The following is a 21,031-nucleotide window of genomic DNA, read 5'->3' on the forward strand; positions in this document are numbered from 1 at the left end:
AACCTGTTTTGATCAACTTGGACCAATCCCTGCACATGTAGCAACATGCAACATACCAATAATTTGCTCAGTATCTTGAAATCACAGAAAGGGGTCAAAAGTCTGATACCATTAGGTTCCTAGAGGTGGATTTGGGAGAGGGATTACCAATGACTTCCTGTCTCATAGGCCTCTGCATACATTTCCACCAGTTTTCGTGACCAGCTCCCCTAAGAACATCTTATAGAACTCCGAGGGGAGGCTGAACGCACCTGGTGTTTGGCCAGGCGCAATGCCCTTAATAGCATTCCTAACCTCGACCTCCGTCACAGGAGTGCCCAGCGATTCTTCTTCCTCCGCTGGGAGGGTCGACAGTGGCAGACTCTCCAATTAGTGGCCCAGTGTAGTTACGAGGTCCACCACCGGTGGGCAGTAAAGTGACATATAATAGGTCCTGAATGCCTCATTAATGCACTGAAGGGTGAAGAGGACTACCCCTTCTGCCTTTAGCTGGGAAGCGATTTGGATGCCTCTGCTCACTAGATGGAAGAACCAGGCAAGGAGTCTCCCCAATTTCCCTTCCTCTTCATGAGCCCTGTTCACATAGTTTTTATTGTCATGGCATCTAAGCTGTTACAAAGCCACATTATACGATTTGCGTGTCTACATTAACTGCAGGAGTGCTTCAGGGCTTTCACCTTGTTTGTTGTCCCACACGTAGAGCTCATTTTCCAGTTTCTTAAGATCGTGCTTCAGGTCACTCCACATGCCCGCCGACTGCCCTAGGCATTGTCCCCTCACCAGTACTTTAAAAGACTCCCATTCTATACCATGACTCTACGTTGTCTTCAAGTTGGAGGCAAAATAATCCATAATCCGGTCAACGAGGGGATACTTAAAAGTTGCGTCTTCCAGGGATGTTGATTGGAGCCGACATGTTGGTATGGGAGGGCAATCATCAATAGGGTGCAAGGTCAAGAGGAGAGGGCTATGGTCTGATAGGGTGTGGCCCAGATATTCACTGTGTGTTTTGTAGCTACTAAGTAACATGGTGCATACAAAACAATCAATCCTAGTAAGAATTTGATGCAGGCCCGAATAGAAGGAATATGTTGGATGTTGTGTGTGCCAAGGGTCCTCCCTGCCCCAGTGGTTGGTCCAGGCAGGCAGGTCAGCTGTTGCTCTGTGAGCCACTGCTCGCAGGAGCGGGGGAGTGAAGTGGTCTATGGTTGTGTCAAGAACACAGTTAAAGTCACTGCCGATGAGTTATGTCCCCCTGTCAAGACAGCTAACCACGCTGACAGAGTGTCAAAGAACAAGACCTGATCTTGATTTGGGACATAGACACTACCCAGGACCATGGGTTGGTCATAGAGTCATCCCTCTATGAGGACGCAGCAGCCCTCCTTATCAATACCAGTTGTGGTACCTTTAAAGGGAACCCCGGCCCACGCCCATACCAAGGCCCCCCTCACAAATGCCAAATATGTGGTAGCATGGAGATGTCCTCGCCACCTCTGTCGAAGGCAGTCATCTTCCGCTAGAGGTAGGTGCATTTATTGAAGCAAGGCTACATGCAACCCCTTCTTTTAAGGTAAGTCAAGACCTTGTGCTGTTTGGTCACTGTGCTGAGGCCACGTATGTTCCACGTAAATAATTTGTAGTTGTGTATTGTGTTAGCCATAAAAGCTGTTACTCGATAAACCAGCAAAAGTCATGCCCTATATAAATTCCCCCCACCCAGCAATCTCCCCATATTGTAGCTGAATTCTAGAGACAGAAAAGGTACAACAGTCCAGCAACGGCTGGCCACCCAAATCATGTAAGTTAAAAAAATAATACCACATAGCATTCTCAGCACTGTTCCTCCAAAGCATCGAGAAAGGGGAGAAAATCAGAGGCAATTGATCTCTTCAGACACCTGCAGCTATATCGGCCTAGGTAGTAAAGGCACTTCCCACACACTGGGCCCTCTTTGTCAACTAACAGAAACGGCACTGCCCAAATCTTATCTTCTGCAGTTTGGAGAGTCACCTCCAGGAGTCAATCTCCTTCAGTGTGAAGTGAGTCGGAGTCAGTGGCATCCTCCTGGGGGTCTGAGCTGCTGTTGTTCTCTCTATTCGAGGGCCCAGTTGCAGTCAGCAACACTGCAACCTGCAGCGCCGCCACTCTACCCATTTCAGATTGAACCTGGGTGGGATTTAGCACTGATCTTGTGGTGTGAAAGAGATCACCCTTTGCGGGACCCCTTGTGGCCCGCTGTTGCCGAGTGCATCACATTTCTCTCATGTGACCCTTGCACGCAGGCTCATTGTGTGCTGTGTCCCATTCAGAGGGGGTAACCCTTGGAGATCGGGGTGCCACCAGAGTTGTGCTGAACTTTGCCTCAAATGGCACAGATGAACTTGCGTCAAAATGTATGACCAAGAAGTCTGATATGATTAACGTCATCACATACCAGATGTTGTGCCTCCGTACAGGGAGATACGGAAACAAAGTTTCTTGTGTGACTGTATTATCTAGGCTGGCTCCAGTCATTGAGTGCTAGACATTGTGCCTCATTCCAGTGGGGTGCAGGATTTACGTTCTTTGTAGGAGCATCTAGGATTGTCTGGTGCAGTCATCACGCACCAGACTAGTGCCTCTCTCCGAGGAGGTATTAAATTGGTAATTGTCTTTGGAATGATCGTATGGTTGGCGCTTGTTGTCATAGGGCCCGTGACGTTGTCTCATTTTTGTGGCAGTATAGCACTGAGCACTTTTCTCATGGGATTGTAACCATCTGGTGCGACTCAAGTTTACATGCACTAGATGCAGTGCCTCCTTGTACAGGTTGTGCGGACGTAGTAACTCTCCGTGTGCAACCAGAATAGTCGAGATGACTCAATTCAACATGCCCTGATGATGCACCTCTATTACGGACGTGCTGAAAGTGGTAACCATTTGGTAACATTGGATTGTCTGGCTGGCTGGGCGCAGTGGTGGCTAACGGGCAGACCCAGTGACCCCCCCCTGTGAGTTGCTGACCTCTGAGTGAACCTCCTACTGACAGCCCAAATGTCTTTGCTAATTCTTGCTGGATTGGTTGTTGTCTCCCCCACCACCTTGCAATGCGCCTAGTATCCAGGGGAAGTTTTACTCAATCTTTGTTTCATGGTGGGGAAGTATAGCTGAAGCAGATTGGTGGGTGTGGGGGAGGAAGAGTGAGACCCAGGGTGCATGCAGACACAGTGGAATCCGCTAGCTGGATATCAGGGCACCACATTAGAATGCTGAAGGTGAGTGCATACGAGTGTGTGTGTGTGTGCTCGAACTGACTGATACCCGTTGCACAGCATGGCGGTGCAGAGTGGATGTGTGGGAGTGAGTGCGGGTGAATGCGTTTTTCACCACTGCAAGGCCTATCTCTGCTGTAGGTTACAATTTGAATTGCCTTATTAACTTTTATAAGTGTAACGTCCAAATGGGAAGAGATGATGGAAAGAAACCACTATTATTCCCTTAAAAAAGAAGGAAACAGGCAAACCCGATGATCTGACTAACCTACGCCCAAAAGCCCTTCTTCCCTATGCGGCTAAAATTCTGGAAAAACACCTTAATAAAGAATTGGTTGATTTTCTGTCAGCCTCAAAGGGCTTAGACAGCTCGCAACATGGTTTTCGGAAATCCCATAGCACTGAATCAGCTCTCATTGCATCATCCGATACCATACGCAGATTGGTTGATGAGGGGCAGGGGGTCTTTCTGGTTCTACTGGACCTGTCGGCAGCATTTGACACATTCTGCTAGACCGTCTACATCAGGTAGGCATTAGAGATCAGGCTCTCAAGCTGATTGAATCCTTTCTATCAGATAGGTGGGCCACAGTTAGCAGCGGTGATTTTAGATCCCCGGCCTACCTCTTGCCGTGTGGGGTCCCTCAGGGCTCTTCCCTCAGCCCTACGCTATTTAATGTGTACGTGGCACCGCTGGCAGAGCTAATTCGCTCTTTCGGCTTTATCCCAACTTCTTATGCAGACGACACTCAGATTATCATCCCTATTAACAAAGACATGGAGGAAGTGGCCACCCGCTTCAACGCCTGCATGACAGCAGTGAATAACTGGATGAAGGCCAATTGGCTAAAACTTAATTGCGAAAAAACTGAGATTCTGTGCTTTGGGATTAAGAGGGAACACTGGTCTTCCATCTGGTGGCCTAAAGAGTGTGGCACTCTCCCTGTGCCAGGGTCTACCTCGAGGAATTTAGGATTACTGTTTGACGATCAATTGTCGTTCAAACCTCAGGTCAATCAGATAATCAAGACCTGCATGTGGACTCTGAAGAAATTAAAGAAAGTGTTTCCTTTTATTCCACAATCCTGCAGAATTACTGCTACTCTGGCTCTAGTCATTTCCAGATTGGATTACGGGAATGCACTTCTTCTCAACTTGGATAAAGAATCACTGAATAAGCTACAGTTGATGCAGAACACTGCTGCTAGGCTTTTACTGAAACTGCCCCGCGGGGCCTCTGTTAAGAGGTGCCTCAGAAATCTACATTGGCTTCCAGTAGCCCAGCGGATCTCTTTTAAGGCTCTCTGCATTAGTCACAAGGCTGTCCATGGGATTGGGCCTAAGGCATTAACCACCAAGCTGCAATGGTATAGACCTAATAGGCTGTTGCGATCTGCCTCTGCCTATCGAATCCAAACTTCCCGCACCAAGAAGGCAAAGTGGGGAGATAGAGCATTCACCATTGCGGCTGCTAAAACTTGGAACTCACTCCCACTGGATCTAAGGCAAGAACACAATTATCTAACATTTAGGAGACGGGTCAAGACTTGGCTCTTCCCGCAATAAGTTTTGGAGTCTCCTTGGTAGTAGATCCTGCCTCACCCAGTTAGCGCTTCGATGCCCTCGGGCCGGAATGCGCTTTATAAATACTCAATACATACATACATACATGATCCTTTCATGTTTTGTGTCTCAGTTTTCACAACTTAAAAACCTACCTTGCGTTGAAGTCAAATTTTAAACTGCAGTTCTAAAAATGGCACTTTTAAAAAGGTGGCATTTTCTTGCCATAGCTATTTGGTGACTGAAGCCTGTCTCTGGTCACATGGGTGGGTGTAGTCTGCAGTTGGGCTTTGTGTATTCTTCCGAGATAGCAACACACAATGGGAGCTTAGGTGTGACTTAGTGGGTCATCCTGGACAGGATTGGAGGGAGGAGCTGAACACCACCTAACTTATATCTTAATAAACTTTGTCCTGGCCACAGATAAAAGGGCATAATGACCCTGTATTGTCACTCCAGCCAGTTTGGAGCCTGGGCTGGGGAGGAAGGGATCCCCTTGCAAGTTAAAGCCACTGTCTAGAACTTTCTCCCACATTCCAGAGTCAGGGCACCAAGGTATAAATCTTGGAGCTGAGACACCACCACTTCCGTACACTTCTGGCGTGGATACTCTGGGTGTAATCTGTGGATACCCTGCCAGGAAGAGGGACTGCTGTGCTGCTAAAGGACTACCACTCTGCTGGGCTGCACTCTGCTGTACTCCTGCTTTGCTGAGCTGACCTGTGCCTGCTGCTCTCTTGTCTGGGATTGAGAAGGAAAGGGTCTGCATCTCCCCAACCCAAAGTGGCTCCAAGAGCTAGTTGGCTGGCCTCCTGATCTGAGTCTCAGTGGCACAAAAGACTTCCAACCTGCCTGCTTCTGCACCTAAACTCTGCCATCTGTGAGTCTACCCTGCCAAGTGGTGCCACCCCTGTCCTGGTCCCTTGGGAGTGGGCCTAATTTACCTCCCAGTGGAACTGACACATCTTCTCTGCTGAGTGGGGTACCCCAAACAGAACTGATACATCTCTTTGGCTGAACAGGGCATCCTCAAACAGAACAGATGCATTACTGCTGCTGTGTGCATTCGACCAAGTCCAGAAGACTCACATCACCACCGCAGCCTGCATCTTGAGTTCGACGTATCGCCTTCGTAACTGCCACTGCATGAAGCTACTCCAGGAGCAGGTCCTTGCATCCCTCACTGACAGCAGCATTGGCAACACCAAAGCTCAGCATCGCAGATTCATCACTCGTCAGAACCAGTGCATCGCCTCAGCTGCACAACTTATCTCTGACACCGGCTTGTGCATCGAAAACCCCATCAACGGGATCTCTGATGTCAACTGAACTGTTGGGTGTGCCACATTTCGGCTCCGGGGCCGAGCGCGTTACACCTTGACAGTCGTTCTTCTGTGGCGGTGTCTGATGCTCAGTTCTTCTGCATTGCCCCTAACCTGTGTAATTTATGGTCGAGTAGCTAGAGGCAGCATGGGGTCTCAGGATAAAAAGTGCAAGTAGCACCATTCTTGTGTTTTTTTATGTTTGTATGTTTAGGTTACATTATACATATCTATGTATCCATACATTTCCTACCTAAGATGGTTCCTTCCATAAGTGCCTTTGAGTGTTTCCCAATCCAAGATGGTGGTAAATGACTTCCTATGGGAGACTTCCTGTTCCTGGACACTTGCAATACATAAGGCAGTGATACCTTGTCTAGAGTGCGTTGCAAATGTTTCCATTTTGTGTCCACACTCCTAGTTAGTTCCTTGTGTTTCTGACTAGTTTTTCTTGTGCCTTGCTCCATGATGGTCTTTTCAGCATTTCCAACCCTCCTGAACATCTCCAGAAGTTTTTGCGCCTTTGACTAATTCTCCTTAAGGAGTGGTTCTTTTTCGTGGTTATCTGCTAGCGTGCGGCTCTCCCTGTTGGCAGGGTGGCTTTGAAAACAGAGCGCCCTTTCATCAACATCAAGGTCTTCAGGATTTGAAGTATACCATATATGCCCGGCCATCGACAGCAACAGGACCTCGCACTGCAGCCTCGCTGCATCTCGGAACCAATGAATTGCATCAGATGTGCAATGCATCTTCACCTCAAACCATGCATTGCTCGCAACCAGCATTTAGGATACTCTGTTCAGCGGGCCTAACTGGGTCCCTGTAGTCAGCCCATGCTCCATTGTGGTCGGCCTGAACCTTTGACTTTGTCCTAGTCCAGTGCGACCAAATATGCGCAGTTGACGCTGTTGGTATTTAGTGCTCTATAGCAGTTTACTCTTTGAAAATTCGTAACTCATGTTCTACTGATTGGATTTTAACTTTCTGGTTTTGTTTTGGTTATTAAATTACATTATATTTTTCTAACCTGATGTGGGATCCTTTTTGTGCAGTGTTTTCACTGTTTTACTGTTTGAAGTGTTGCACAAGTACTTCACACATTGCCTTCAAGCTAAGCCTGACTGCTCTGTGCCAAGCTACCAAAGGGTCACTACAGGTTAATTTTGAGTATGTTTGTGCTTTACCCTGACAATAGTTGTAGTTGCTGTTTGACCTAGGCTCACAACCCAGTTAACCAACAACCCCATTTCTCACATTTGGGCAGTGGCATACAGTGACTCGGTGTACACTACCATCCCATATCTAATACAAATCCAAGTTTAAATTCTCCCTGATTTACCTTTTCTGTTTACATTTTTTCTCTACCTGACTGTATGTGTCTTATACCACAACTGTGAAGATGGAATTTGAGCTTGCCAACCAAGGGAGCTGTACAGTTTCTCAGCTCAAGGAGTTTTGCCAAGAGATGGGCTGCCTGCCAAGAGGAGCACCAAGAAAGTAGAACTACCGAAAGCCTTGGGAGCATGGGCAGAGGCCTATCAAGTGTCAAGCACAACAGATGACCAAGAGGATGAGAAGAGTGAGGGAGGATCAGAGCAGGATTCACAGGATGGTCTTGGACTGCGACCTGTTGGGGAGGGGGGAAACATGCTCCCAGGATTTGAGGACAGTTCATGTGTAGGGAGCAGTGTGATCTCCAACATCTGGTCCCCAGAGGAGCGTCCGGAGATGAAGTTGGAACAGGAGTACAGACTGGCGATGGCCAAGCTCAAAATGGAGGAAAAAAGGCTGACAATGAAGGAAAGGAAACTGGCCATGGAGGAGAAAATTACCTTAAAGCATTTGACTTATGAGAAGAGCCTTGAGGGGCTGGAATCAATGCCAGGCAGGCAGAGTCCAGTAGTGATGATGGCAGCATTTCCACAGTTTCAAAGAAAAAAGAGGGTCCACAGACCTGGTGCCTGACCTTGTTGTGGGAGACAATATTTTGGCATGTGATTTAAGGCTTATGAGATTGCCTCACAGAAACACAAGATCCCTGAGCAGGTTTGGGGTCTAGTCTGCGGAGGCATATCCCTAGCGAGGGGAAGGGCATCCTATTGGACCTGGGAAAGGAGAACAGAATGAGGTATCCTGAGTAACCAGTGGAAGGGCTTCTGGAAACAAGCGGCGGAAAATCTAGAAGACAGCCAGAATGATGTGAAACTGAGGTACAACCACCCCAACACACTAGTTGGGTTTCAGCTTGGCCAAAAATTGTGGGTTATGGAGCCTTTGGAGCCAGGAACCTACAATACCTCTTTCTTGGGCCTTATGAGGCAAAGGAGCACAAGAGGGATGTCACCTAATAGGGGGACCTCATCACTCCTAGGAACCCTTTAAGAGTCCTACCTGTCAATCGCCTCAAGCCCCACTTTGAGAGGTCTTAATTAACCATGATCCTAGTGATGGATGTTGGGGTGGAAGAGGAGTGTGAACCTCTCCCCAATCTCCTTTTTTCCAAGAAGCAGGAAGAATCAGTGGTAAGTGTTACCTCTCCCCTACACTAACGCTAGAGCAACAGGAAGACTGCTGCCAGTTGCTGGGGCAGTTTGTCTCACTCTTCTCCCTTACCCTGGAACTCAATACATGGTGCACCCATGATATTGACACAGGGGACAACATGCCCGTGAAGAGTAAAATCTACAGGCTGGCTGATAAACAACCATCTACTACTCAAGTACTCACACATAATGGTTGGATTTGGCACAAGGCCAGGTGAAAAGTTCAAAATGTATAACAAAATATTTCATGAAAAGGAAATGTAGAAATTACTGTTAAAATATAAATATATAAGACTGAACCAGTGACTCACAGCTCTTGAGCTGTAAAGCCAAGACAAGGCATCAGCCACTATAGATGCCATTCACACACCTTTCATATACCACACAGGAAACCATTCACACTGCCAGCTGCGGCCCTAGCACATTACAACACTCACGTCAACAAACAGCACTATTCAAAGGCCAATCTTTCTCATACGCCCACAAGACTGACACAGTAATCACACCACCGGGCAGCTGACAGACAGTGTGGACTGGCTTTTGGCTTGCAATGTGTGTGTAGTAACCAGCTCAGGTCACTACATGCACACACCCCTAGCCAAATGCCAGTTCACAAACACTGCCAGATGGAGGCCAGCCACACACAACACCAACCACACACACCACCAGTTTGTGCCTCGATAATACAGTGATTCTCCTTGACCACACCCTTGTATCATTAGCTATGTAAACACTCTCCCTTCAGACACCATGGCATTTGATACATTTCGCTCCATTTTCTCATGCTTGACCCTCACCTCCCAGGGACTGGGCGCTACATTCACCATCACTGCATGGGCCAGAGCGAGAGATTGTATGCCAGATGAGAATAGTGAGTGGGTCTAGACAAAGGTTATCTGTGATGTCGCAGCTAGGGAATGTCTGGAATGCTGCTTCATACTCTTAAGGTATCCAACATGACATGTACATGTACACACTGAGAAATTAACACAGTGAAAACCACTGCATACATTTCAGCATTTAATAAAGAAGGAAAACAACACGAGGTACATGGAAATTAATAATAGAAAATCTGAAGCAAGGACAATGAGCAAGGACAACGTGTAATTAATGGATAGAGTGTTGACAGGTCAACATGAGTGTTTGGCCACAGAGGATAGAAGTGAGTATGCGTGACATTCATTGGGGGTATATAGCCTAGTTAGTAAAAATAAGGGCAGACAACTTGTATACCTAACTGTTCCGGAGGGAACGAGGATTTATAATTATTTGTAGGACAGGGGATAAAAAACAATACATTTCCCTGCATATAAATTGAAGTGTCTTTTCAACATTTCAAACTCCTTTACATCAGCAAGATAAGAATGACAGGCTTATTGGAGATCTATGTAATTCCAGTTCTACTCTTTTACTTTTATTAATGTACTTGAATACACCTAACTGTGAATACTGTATGCCAACGTGGAGGATATACACCCACTCAATCCATAGAAATCTGAAATGTAAAGAATGCATGCACTTCACAAGGATGATGCTTACGATCTGAGTAACCGTGTATGTTATATTATTTGCTGTGGGTATTTTGCTTCATAAAAAGGGGGTGACAAAAATAAATGTATGCAGTTAATGTGCCACAGATCATGTTTTCACTTCTATCTGATTGGGTTTCCTCCTTATTAGTGAATTCAAGAGCTCTTTTAACAGCATCATTTCCCATTTGTATATCATCTTAACGGTGAAGGCAGCCTACATGATGCTGTTTCTTTTAAGATAATTTATTTAGGACCCTGCAGAAATATTAAATGTGATATAATCGTATTGCTGAAGAAAACATTTCGATCCAATGAAAAGACTTGATCTACAGGGAGCGCATACCGGTCTGAAAGCCAGTTCGTATTATAATGCACCCTCGCTGGGCTGTGCGAGCTTGGTTTATGGATGTTAGCATAGTGAGGGCACATTCACTTTTGAGTTTAGTGGGCACTCATTTCCTGCACCCCTATGAGACTATTTGAGTCGTCGCCTATAGTCATGTATGCAAGTTGTACCAACTACTAGCACATGAACCCTCCCCAAATTCCTGACAGTGGATGGTCCTATTGGTCTGACAGTCCCTGTCCATCCCTGTGAAGGGAACGGTGCGTGTGGGTAGTTCAGTCAAGGTGCCTGCGAAGTCTATGGTCCATGGCAAGAGGTGTTGCCATTGTTGTTCATCTGGTGAAAGTATTAATGAGACCTGAAGTTTCGCGAATGACCCTTTAACTTCCGTGATACATCTTAGGTGTATGTGTATTGCTTACCTGTTTATGTGTCACTGATGCATCCCCCAGGCTAAAGCAGCTCTCCGCTGCTTCATGACTGTACAGTTATTAAGCATCATAGAGTTATGTTAATAATAGTATTAAAATGGGTGTTTAATTTCATTTAGACTTTTCAAGTGTGAGTCTAGTTACAAGTGTGTATTTGTTGTTTTTTGGCATTCTTTTGGTTGCTTTGTTGCAACCTTTCATGAAGTGCCACTAACGAAATGTGGTACTGTGCAAAGGATTTGAGGCTTCGTTCAAGGTTGATGTAGCCTGTGTACTCATCAGCATTTGCCCTCTTTGCTCAATCTGATGTTCTCTTTCTGTTCACCTTTATTGTGGATGTTGTGATTCTGACACAACAGTTCTGTAATCGGACCCACCAGGCATATCTTCCCTCAGATCCGCTTAATCTCAATACCCACTTGACAACTTCTTGATCCAGTAACTACTTATGAAACCTGTTACCAAGTTTTTTCCTGGTCTGTGGGATCCAGATGTGGGGTGAACCACAGAGGTTCGGGCACAAGATGCTGTGTACGCAGATGCTAATCAGGCGGAGAGTCAGTTTATGTCTTATAATTGCAGGCTGCTCTTCGATCACCCAGGAGTAAACCCATTTCCCAGCCAAATAAACCTTCATCTGAAAGTGAGGTGGTCTTAGCTGTTTTGCATGTGTTCACTATTACACAGGCTTGTGTTCAATATTATTTGTGTGCATGTACTTACAATATTCAGTGTAAGTCTGGCTGTGGGATATTAATGCTATGCAGATATTTAACTAGATTGCTTGACAACTTGTTGACTCAGTAACTGCTCATGAACAAGTCCAACATGTAAGTAAATTTTTCTGGACTGTGGGGTCGAGATGTGGGGTAAACTCTGAATGTCCTGGCACCAAATGTTGTGCAATCCTGGTGATCATTATCTAATCAGCTGGATAGCTAGCTTACAGCATGATTTAGATTTCGGTGGATGGGATACTCCGTCACAACAATGATGAATATCCCACCCGCCAAAATATAAATCCCATAGGAAATAATGGAACTTATATTTTGGGGGATGGGATATTCGTCACCGTTATGAGAGAGTAACCAGTCAGCCGAAATCTAAATCAGGCCCTTCTTGTACTTCGTCGGTGCTCATGGATCATGTAGGAAAGAACCCTTTTTAGCATGCTTAGCCCCCACGCTGCGCCTGGTATTTGATGTGATTTTTACTGAAAGTGCACTGGGTTCTTGCTAACGAGGTCTTCAGTGCGAGATCTCTTTCCCAAAATTGTACAGATGTGTTCCCCAATTGGCAAAACTTTTAGCACTCTCTCTATCACCCTAACAAATGGTACCCCTGGTACCTAGGGTTTGGGGTCCTAAAGAAGGTCCCTAGGGGCTGCAGCATGAATTGTGCAACCGTCAGGGACCCCTCACCAAATGCACACAGTGCTGCAATCACAGGCTGAGTGTCTTGGTGGAGACAAAAGTGAAAACACGACCTGTCACACATCCCTTTGTGCCAGGTCCCCTACCACTGCATATGATATTTGTAAGTCACCCCTACAGAAGGCTTCCAGTCCTTAGGCAGGGTGCATTATATCACATGTGAGGGTATAGCTGCCTGAGCAGATATGCCCCTGCTATGTCTTTGTTGATTCGTAGACATAGTAAGTGAACAGAGAAGCCATTTTAAGGTCTAGCATTAGCCTTTGACCTGGTGTATACTTAAGTATACTTATACTGTGGGTTAAAACGATCTTGTTTGTTCACTGCTGAGATACAGAACAACTGCAGCAATCCTTTTTATTTATTATTCGAAAGTGGAAGCAATGCTTGCACCAAAGAAACTATCTTGTAAAAAAATACTTTGAAACTGAGTTTCTTGGTGGTATGTCCCGTGAGACATAATTTTATGCAGTCATTTTTTGACCTGTTGGTTGCCCAGGGCGAGATGGTCTTGTCCTGGGCACCTCATCCGTGATGCTGAGGTGCCACGGACATAACCACCTCGTCCTGGTATGGGCCATGAGGGGAATCGCTTCCCCTTCCACCCCCGCCCCCCGAATCCTGCAGTGGCATCTGATGACATCAGCGTGCAATTGCGCTCTGACCTCATCAGAGGCTGCCCCCAATGTGCTAGAAGTTCAGCTCAGCTTCCAGTGCGGATCAGAAGAGGAATGCAAAAGCATTTCTCTTCCGATCACGTGGAGTGGGCAAGAGAGGCATTAAAGGAAAAGAAAGGCCTTTCCATTCCTTTGATGTCTCTCTCAGCATTTCTGCTGCCCGATCATTAAGCAATCGGGCAGCAGAAATGCCCACTAGGCACCAGGGATGTTTTATTTTTATTTTATTCATATGGGGAGCGGCCCCTTGGGCAAGGGCCGCTCCACAGGGGGGGGGGGTGATTATTTTTTGGTCACCCAGCATTGTCGCATCTATACCAACAAAAATTCTGCCCCACTTGTCAGCCTAAAAATGTTTTTCTTCAAACTGCCCTTTTGGACCCTCTTTGGTTCCCCTCAATTTCGACATGTTTTTGGCCCTTCCCTGTCACAGGCACTTGGCCCACCTACACAAGTGAGGTATCATGTTTACCGGGAGACTAAGGGGAACATTGGGTGGTAGGAACTTTGTCCCGGTGTGGTGTTCCCACACAGAAATGTGGGAAAAATTAGTTTTTTTAGCTAAATTTCAGGTTTGCTGAGGATTCTGGGTTAGAAAACACTGGGGGATCCTCGCAAGTCACACCTCCCTGGACTTCCTCGGGTGACCAGTTTTCAGAAATGTTTGGGTTTGGTAGGTTTCCATATATGGCTGCTGAGCCCAGGACCAAAAATGCAAGTGCAGCCCCTCTCCCCCAGAAAAAAACTGGTAGTTTTGTATTTGAAAATGTTTATGTATCCACATAGTGTTTTGGGGCATTTCCTTTCGTGGGCACTAGGCCTACCCACACAAGTGAGGTACCATTTTTATCGTGAGACTGCTGGGTGGAAGGAAATGTGTGGCTCTTCTTAGATTCTTCTAGTTTTAAAAAATTCACAGGTTTGGTAGGTTTCCCTTGGTGCTGGCTGAGCTAGAGGCCAAAATCCACAGCTAGGCACTTTGAAAAAAACAGCTCTGTTTTCTTTAGGAAAATGTGATGTGTCCACTTTGTGTTTTGAGGCATTTCCTGTCACGGGCACTAGGCCTACCCACACAAGTGAGGTACCATTTTTATCAGGAGACTTGGGGGAACGCTGGGTGGGTCCTCTCAGATTCCAGAACTTCATGACACTGAAATGTGAGGGAAAAGTGTTTTTTTGGCCACATTTTGAGGTTTGCTAAGGATTCTGGGTAACAGAAGCTGGTGAAAGACCCACAAGTCACCCCATCCTAGATTTCCCTAGGTGACTAGTTTTCAATAATGCACAGGTTTGGTGGGTTTTCCTAGCGGCCAGCTGAGCTAGATGCAAAAATCCACAGCTCTGCACTTTGCAAAAAACACTTCAGATATCAATCTAAAAAAGTGATGTGTCCGTGTTGTATTTCCTGTCGCAGGCACTAGGCCTACCCACACAAGTGAGGTACCATTTGTATCGGGAGACTTGGGGAAACAGAGAATAGAAGAACAAGTGTTATTGCCCCTTTTCTTTCTCAACATTTTTTCCTTCCCAATGTAAGACCGTGTGTTAAAAAGACGTCTATTTGAGAAATACACTGTGATTCACATGCTAATACGGGGACACCGGAATTCAGAGATGCACAAATAACCACTGCTTCTCAACACCTTATCTTGTGCCCATTTTGGAAATAGAAAGGTTTCCTTGATACCTATTTTTCACTCTTTATATTTCAGCAAACAAATTGCTGTATACCCGGTACAGAATTAAAACCCTTTGCAAGGTGCAGCTCATTTATTGGCTCTGGGTACCTTGGGTTCTTGGTGGACCTGCAAGCCCTGTATATCCCTGAAACCGAAAGAGTCCAGTAGACATAACGGTATATTGGTTTTAAAAATCTGACATTACAGGAAAAAGTTACAGAGTAACACGTGGAGAAAAAGGGCTGTCTTTTTTACCTCAATTTCAATATTTATTTTATTTCAGCTGTTATTTTCTGTAGGAAAAGCTTGTAAGATCTATAGAAATGACCCCTTGCTGAACTCAGAATTTTGTCTACCTTTCAGAAATGTTCAAATTTCCGGGATCCTTCACTAACTGGAAGGAGGCTAAAAGCACCAAAAATAGTAAAAATGGAGTATGTCCCAGTACAATGCCAAAATTGTGTTAAAAAAAGTAGTTTTCTGATTCAAGTTTGCCTGTTCCTGAAAACTGGGAAGATGGTGATTTTAGCACCACAAACGCTTTGTTGATGCCATTATCAGGGAAAAAAATCACAAGCCTTCTTCTGCAGCCCTTTTTTCACATTTCTTTTTAAAAAACCTACATTTTCACTGTATTTTGGCTAATTTCTTGGTCTCCTCCAGGGGAACCCACAAACTCTGGAAACCTCTAAAGTCCCTAGAATGTTGGAAAAAAGGACGCAAATTTGGCGTGAGTAGCTTATGTGGACAAAAAGTTATGAGGGCCTAAGCGCAACCTGCCCCAAATAGCCCAAAAAAGGCCTGGTACCTGAAGGGGAAAAGGCTTGGCAGCACAGGGGTTAAATCCCAAAACTTATGATTTGAAGTGAAAGAAACATGCAGTTGTTGGTTATGGAATAGGATATTTTTCTTTGCATTGTGCGTATTCGGCTGAACATATTGGAACTGTTCCCATGCAAAAAAATTCTCTTATTGGCATTATTCTGGGAGTTCAACTTAAAAAATTATTTAATTATCTTCCACTCCATATCCTCAAATTGAGATATGGTGCACAACCTTTGGGTTAGGACAGGGCACCACAATAGTAACTGGGGTGGCTCTGTGGCTTAGCTGGCTAAAGCGCCTGCTTAATAAATAGGTTGATTCTGAGCTCAAATTTCATCAGTGTTGCATGTTTTGGCTTAGTTCTTAATGATCAAGCTAACGTTTGTGAAGTTATGAAGTATGAAGTCGAGCAAACATCTTTGCTCATAGAACTGTAATGCAGAGATATACAGCCCTTGATCTGTAAAGAGTCCGGAGGAAAAACAAGAGCGCACACACACATTTATTTTGGTATGAAACACCAATGTATTGTAGCATCAACCATGAGAATTCTCAAATTATGAAATAAAACCTTTGATGGATACTAAGGGCCTGATTTATACTTTTTTAGTGCAGCATTTGCATCATTTTTTTATGCAAAAGCGGCGCAAACTTACAAAATTCAATTATATTTTGTAAGTTTGCGCCTCTTTTGTGTCAAAAAATGAAGGAAATGCAGCGCTAAACAAGTATATATCAGGCCCTAAGAGTGATGGGATTAAAGGGTCATAGTTGACAGTGTTCCACCCTGTCCAAGAGCAAAAGTAGGGAATTGAGGGCTATGTACACATTAGGACATGTTGGGTTAGGGGGCAACAACAGAATTGGATCAAAAGGACAGCAAGGAACAATAAACATACGAAATCCAGTAAGTGCACTGCACCCCGGACATGGCTGGCTCATTGTTCGAGGGTGTGTGCATAGCTTAATCCCCATCACAGCAACCGAGGTGGCCGACCACGCCCCCATGAGCTAAATCAGCCAATAATACTCCTTCACACACCTGTGCATTCTCAAAACCCTTCCTTTTATTTTGAAAAATTGGTCTGAAAAATAACACACTAACCCTGTGTACTTAGCTCGACTTTAGATCTGTTCAAAACACATATGCGATTTTAATACTTTATTTAATGCAGGATACCTTTCACACAACGAGAATAAAGTTTGTCTAGAAATGGAGTAAGCAAACTCACAGAAAAAGATAGAAAAACAGGCGAGAGGAGTTGGAAGGTCCAAGGAACTAAGGGGGTTCCCCCCTCCAAAATACCGCTCCGCGGTCGAAAGACCGCTGAGGGTATTTTGGGATTTGCACTGGGCTGGCGGGCGACCGCCAAAAGGCCGCCCGCCAGCCCAGTGCAAATCATCCTTCCCACGTGGACGCCGGCTCAGAATTGAGCCGGCGGAGTGGGATGGTGCGACGGGTGCAGTGGCACCCGTTGCGTATTTCAGTGTCTGCAATGCAGACACTGAAATACAAAGTGGGGCCCTCTTACAGGGGCCCCTACAGTGCCCATGCCATTGGCATGGGCACTGCAGGGGCCCCCAGGGGCCCCACGACACCCCATACCGCCATCCTGTTCCTGGAGGGCGAACCGCCAGGAACAGGATGGCGGTATGGGGTGTCAGAATCCCCCATGGTGGCGCAGCAAGCTGCGCCGCCATGGGGGATTCCCAGGGCAGCGGAAAACCGGCGGGAGACCGCCGGTTTTCCCTTTCTGGCCGCGGCTGAACCGCTGCGGTCAGAATACCCTGTGGAGCACCGCCAGCCTGTTGGCGGTGCTCCCTCCAACCCTGGCCCCGGCGGTCCATGACCGCCGGGGTCAGAATGACCCCCTAAATCTCAGATCCAACTGTTCCTCACTTAGCGCTCTCTCATCCAGATGTGGAGAAAACATTAATCTGTAAAACAAGAGAATGAGCCACTTAGAATCCGCAGGATAGATGAAATGCACATTTTCTAAACTCCCCTCCTAGCAGGGAGCATAGACACCCTGGAGAGGACAGATAGGATACATTCCAGAGAGGAACCAGAGGCCCAGCTAGCTCAGACGGTAGAGCATGAGACTCTTAATCATAGGGTCATGAGTATGAGCCCACATAGGGCACTTCTCAATTTATCTTAAACTTCTTTCTTTTCACCAATTTCAAATATGCACACCTAACTACTAGCTTTAATAGGTAGTACATTTACACAGTGGAGAATCTTAAAAAATAGGCATTACAGAAGTCACGTAGCGGGGCAGAGCAGAGGGGTTCCTGGTGCATACACCCACCGCCTCGTCACTATCGCTCTGTGATAGCCTTAAAGCGATGAAATGGTGCTCTCAGTCTTCCCGGCGCCAACATAAAACGTACAGTAAACCTTGCACTATTGAAGGGTAGCGGGGGAGGTATAGATGACAATAGAGTATTTTTACTTGAGATTAGTAACATTGGCGAATGTGGATTTGTGTTCACAAGTATGTAACGTTGTGAAGAGCATCCACGGAAATTGAGAGAGGTGAAGGACTGAGGGCACAGTTTGTGTAAGCTCCTGAGGGGAATGAGGCACAGAGTAGAAATACCAGAATGTAAAGTGTTAAAAGCAACAAACTGGTAACAAACTGGAAACATATATGCAAACATCAAGACATTGAGCTGTTGAATGGTGTTGAATTAAAGTGAATCCACAGACCAGGAAGATATTTTACTGGCTTTATTACGTTAGAAAGCTTATCCTAAAGCAACGTCCCAGCCTCTTGTTTTCTCTCCCACAACGTCCACAGCTCGCGCTCCCAGCTCGCGCTCACAGCTCTCCCTCTCTATTCCAAGAACCTCTCCAGGTTCTAACTCTCTTTGGATGTTGGAGAAGCTAAGCTCCTAATTGTGTCAACAAGATCTTTCTTAGGAATTAAACCACCTCCAGTAATAGTGTGCCCTAGGTAGTCAATATGCTCAACTGCAAACTTGCATTTCTCTGCTTTAATAGTTAAACCATTCTCTGAAATCTTCGATAAAACTTTTCTAAGAGTTTCATTATGATCAACATTGTCTTTGCCATAGATCAGAATGTCATCTTGATAGACACACACACCACTAATCCCTCTCATAATTCGTTCCATAGCCCTCTGAAACACAGATGCAGCAGAGATTAGACCCAAAAGTAGATGAATAAACCTGAAGGTGCCAAAAGGCGTAACAAAAGCTGTTAAATTCCTGGAAGATTCATCCAAAATTATCTGATGATATGCCGAGGTTAAATCTATGGTAGAGAAAACTTTAGCACCTGACACCATAGTTAATAATTCAGATATGTTGGGAAGTGGATATCTGTCTACCATCACACATTTATTAAGTTTGCGCAGATCAACACAAAGTCTGATATTGCCATTAGCCTTCTTAGCTATGACTATGGGAGACAACCATTCTGTTCCCTCCACTTCTTCAATTATACCTTGATCTTCTAATTTTTTAACTTCAGATCGTAACTCATCCCTCACTGCAAAGGGAACATTCCGCACTTTGCTACAGAACGGTACAGCACCTGGAAGCAATTAAATTTTATGAGAGTATCCCTTCATGCATCCTATATTCCCACAGAAAACATTAGGAACTTCTTTACGTAAATTCTCAGTGAGATCACTGGTGGTTAATACGCTCACTCCATCTAAATCCTGTATTGGTTTTACTATAATGGGAGGTGAATTATTAGGGTCAAGCATCACCCCAAGATCTTTCTGATGCCACCAACTTATGATGCTATCACCTCTCTTTGAAACATAGACTTTCCCTGAAGTGAAACGATTGTCATATTCAATCAACCCAACAAAATAACCATGTAAATCAATGGGCTCACCACCATATCCACAAGGCTTAATATCAGGTTTTAAAAAGTTAACCTTACCCTTTAACTCATCTTGATAAAACATATTAGAAACTATGGAAATCTTTGCGCCAGAATCAAAAAGCATTTCTTTCCATTATTATTGGAGAACATTCCTTTGCTAGAAGACTGGGTCACTTTGGACTTATTACTACTTCCAACCACATTCAGTTCCTTTGGGTCACAGCGTTTCACCACCTCCACACACTTAAGAGAGTGCTCAATTCTCTTGGCTAAGGATAAAACTTGATCAATATGAGGATCATCTAAAAGCCATAATTCATCTCTTACTTTATCGATATTGCACCCTAGCATGAATTGATCACGGATCCTCTCTTCCAACATTGACCCAAACTTACAAGATGAGGACAAACGCCTTAACTCTGTGACATAATTTTCAACATTTTCCACAGGAAAAGAAATAATGTTTCATAAAACAAATAAAAATAGAAATCACGTTATTTAGAAGAATGCCAATGACAGTGGCAACAGCGTCATGAGAAACGCGATCCAATTTAGCCCAAAACCGCTCCGTAGTGCTGAAATCAATGGAAGAATGTCAAAAATAGCAGTTTTGAAGAAAAATAAAAAACACAATCCGCCCGGAGTGCCGAAATCCAACGCAGTGTATTCTTGTCTTGGCAGAATGCCAAAAATACCGGTGATGAGAGAAACACGATCCGCTGTTGCCAAAAGCCAGAGTTGAGATGTTAGTGGAATCTTAAGCACGCGGAGTCATCCCACCTTCGTAGCCAGTGTTGAATTAAAGTGAATCCACAGACCAGGAAGATATTTTACTAGCTTTATTACGTTATAAAGCTTATCCTAAAGCAACGTCCCAGCCTCTTGTTTTCTCTACCACAACATCCACCGCTCGCGCTCCCAGCTCGCGCTCACAGCTCTCCCTCTCTATTCCAAGAACCTCTCCAGGTTCTAACTCTCGTGCTCATTAGGATATAACAAATGGTCTTTTATGTGGTTGGAATAGAAGCAGGGTATAAAGGTTCTTCTAAGCACCTACGTTTAATCACAGAAGCATCACTCAGTGTGTTGTTTGAAAACTCTCATGAGGAGCCTTGTTTGTCAGCCAGTTAGCTCAGTTGGTTAGATCATGATGCTAGTAATACCAAGGTCACGGGTTTGAGCCTGGTACAGGCCAATGCTTTTGTTTCTTTTAAACATTTGCAATCTGATTTGATTACCACGAGACACAGAGACTCGGTTACTCATCACTTCATGGCACCTAATAATTCCCTCTTGTGCCCTGTCGGTCTCTCCAAACTAATACTCCATGATTTCTTGAATTCTGATGCAGATGTTTAATCAGGCCACACAAACTGCGATATTAGGATTTTTAGAGTAATGTCTTTGTGTACTGTATTAGAAAAGTAAACACTTATTCATCGCTGAGAAACTGAAATACTGCAGCAACCTTTTTGTAGGGATTGAGCCTGTGAGTGCATACGCTAGCACATGCGAGACACTGTTGTGTTCAGTAAAGGGCTTGGAGCCCGCCTGTTGCTCA

This window comes from Pleurodeles waltl, chromosome 7 (genome assembly GCF_031143425.1).
Source record: "Pleurodeles waltl isolate 20211129_DDA chromosome 7, aPleWal1.hap1.20221129, whole genome shotgun sequence".
Lineage (NCBI taxonomy): Eukaryota > Metazoa > Chordata > Amphibia > Caudata > Salamandridae > Pleurodeles > Pleurodeles waltl.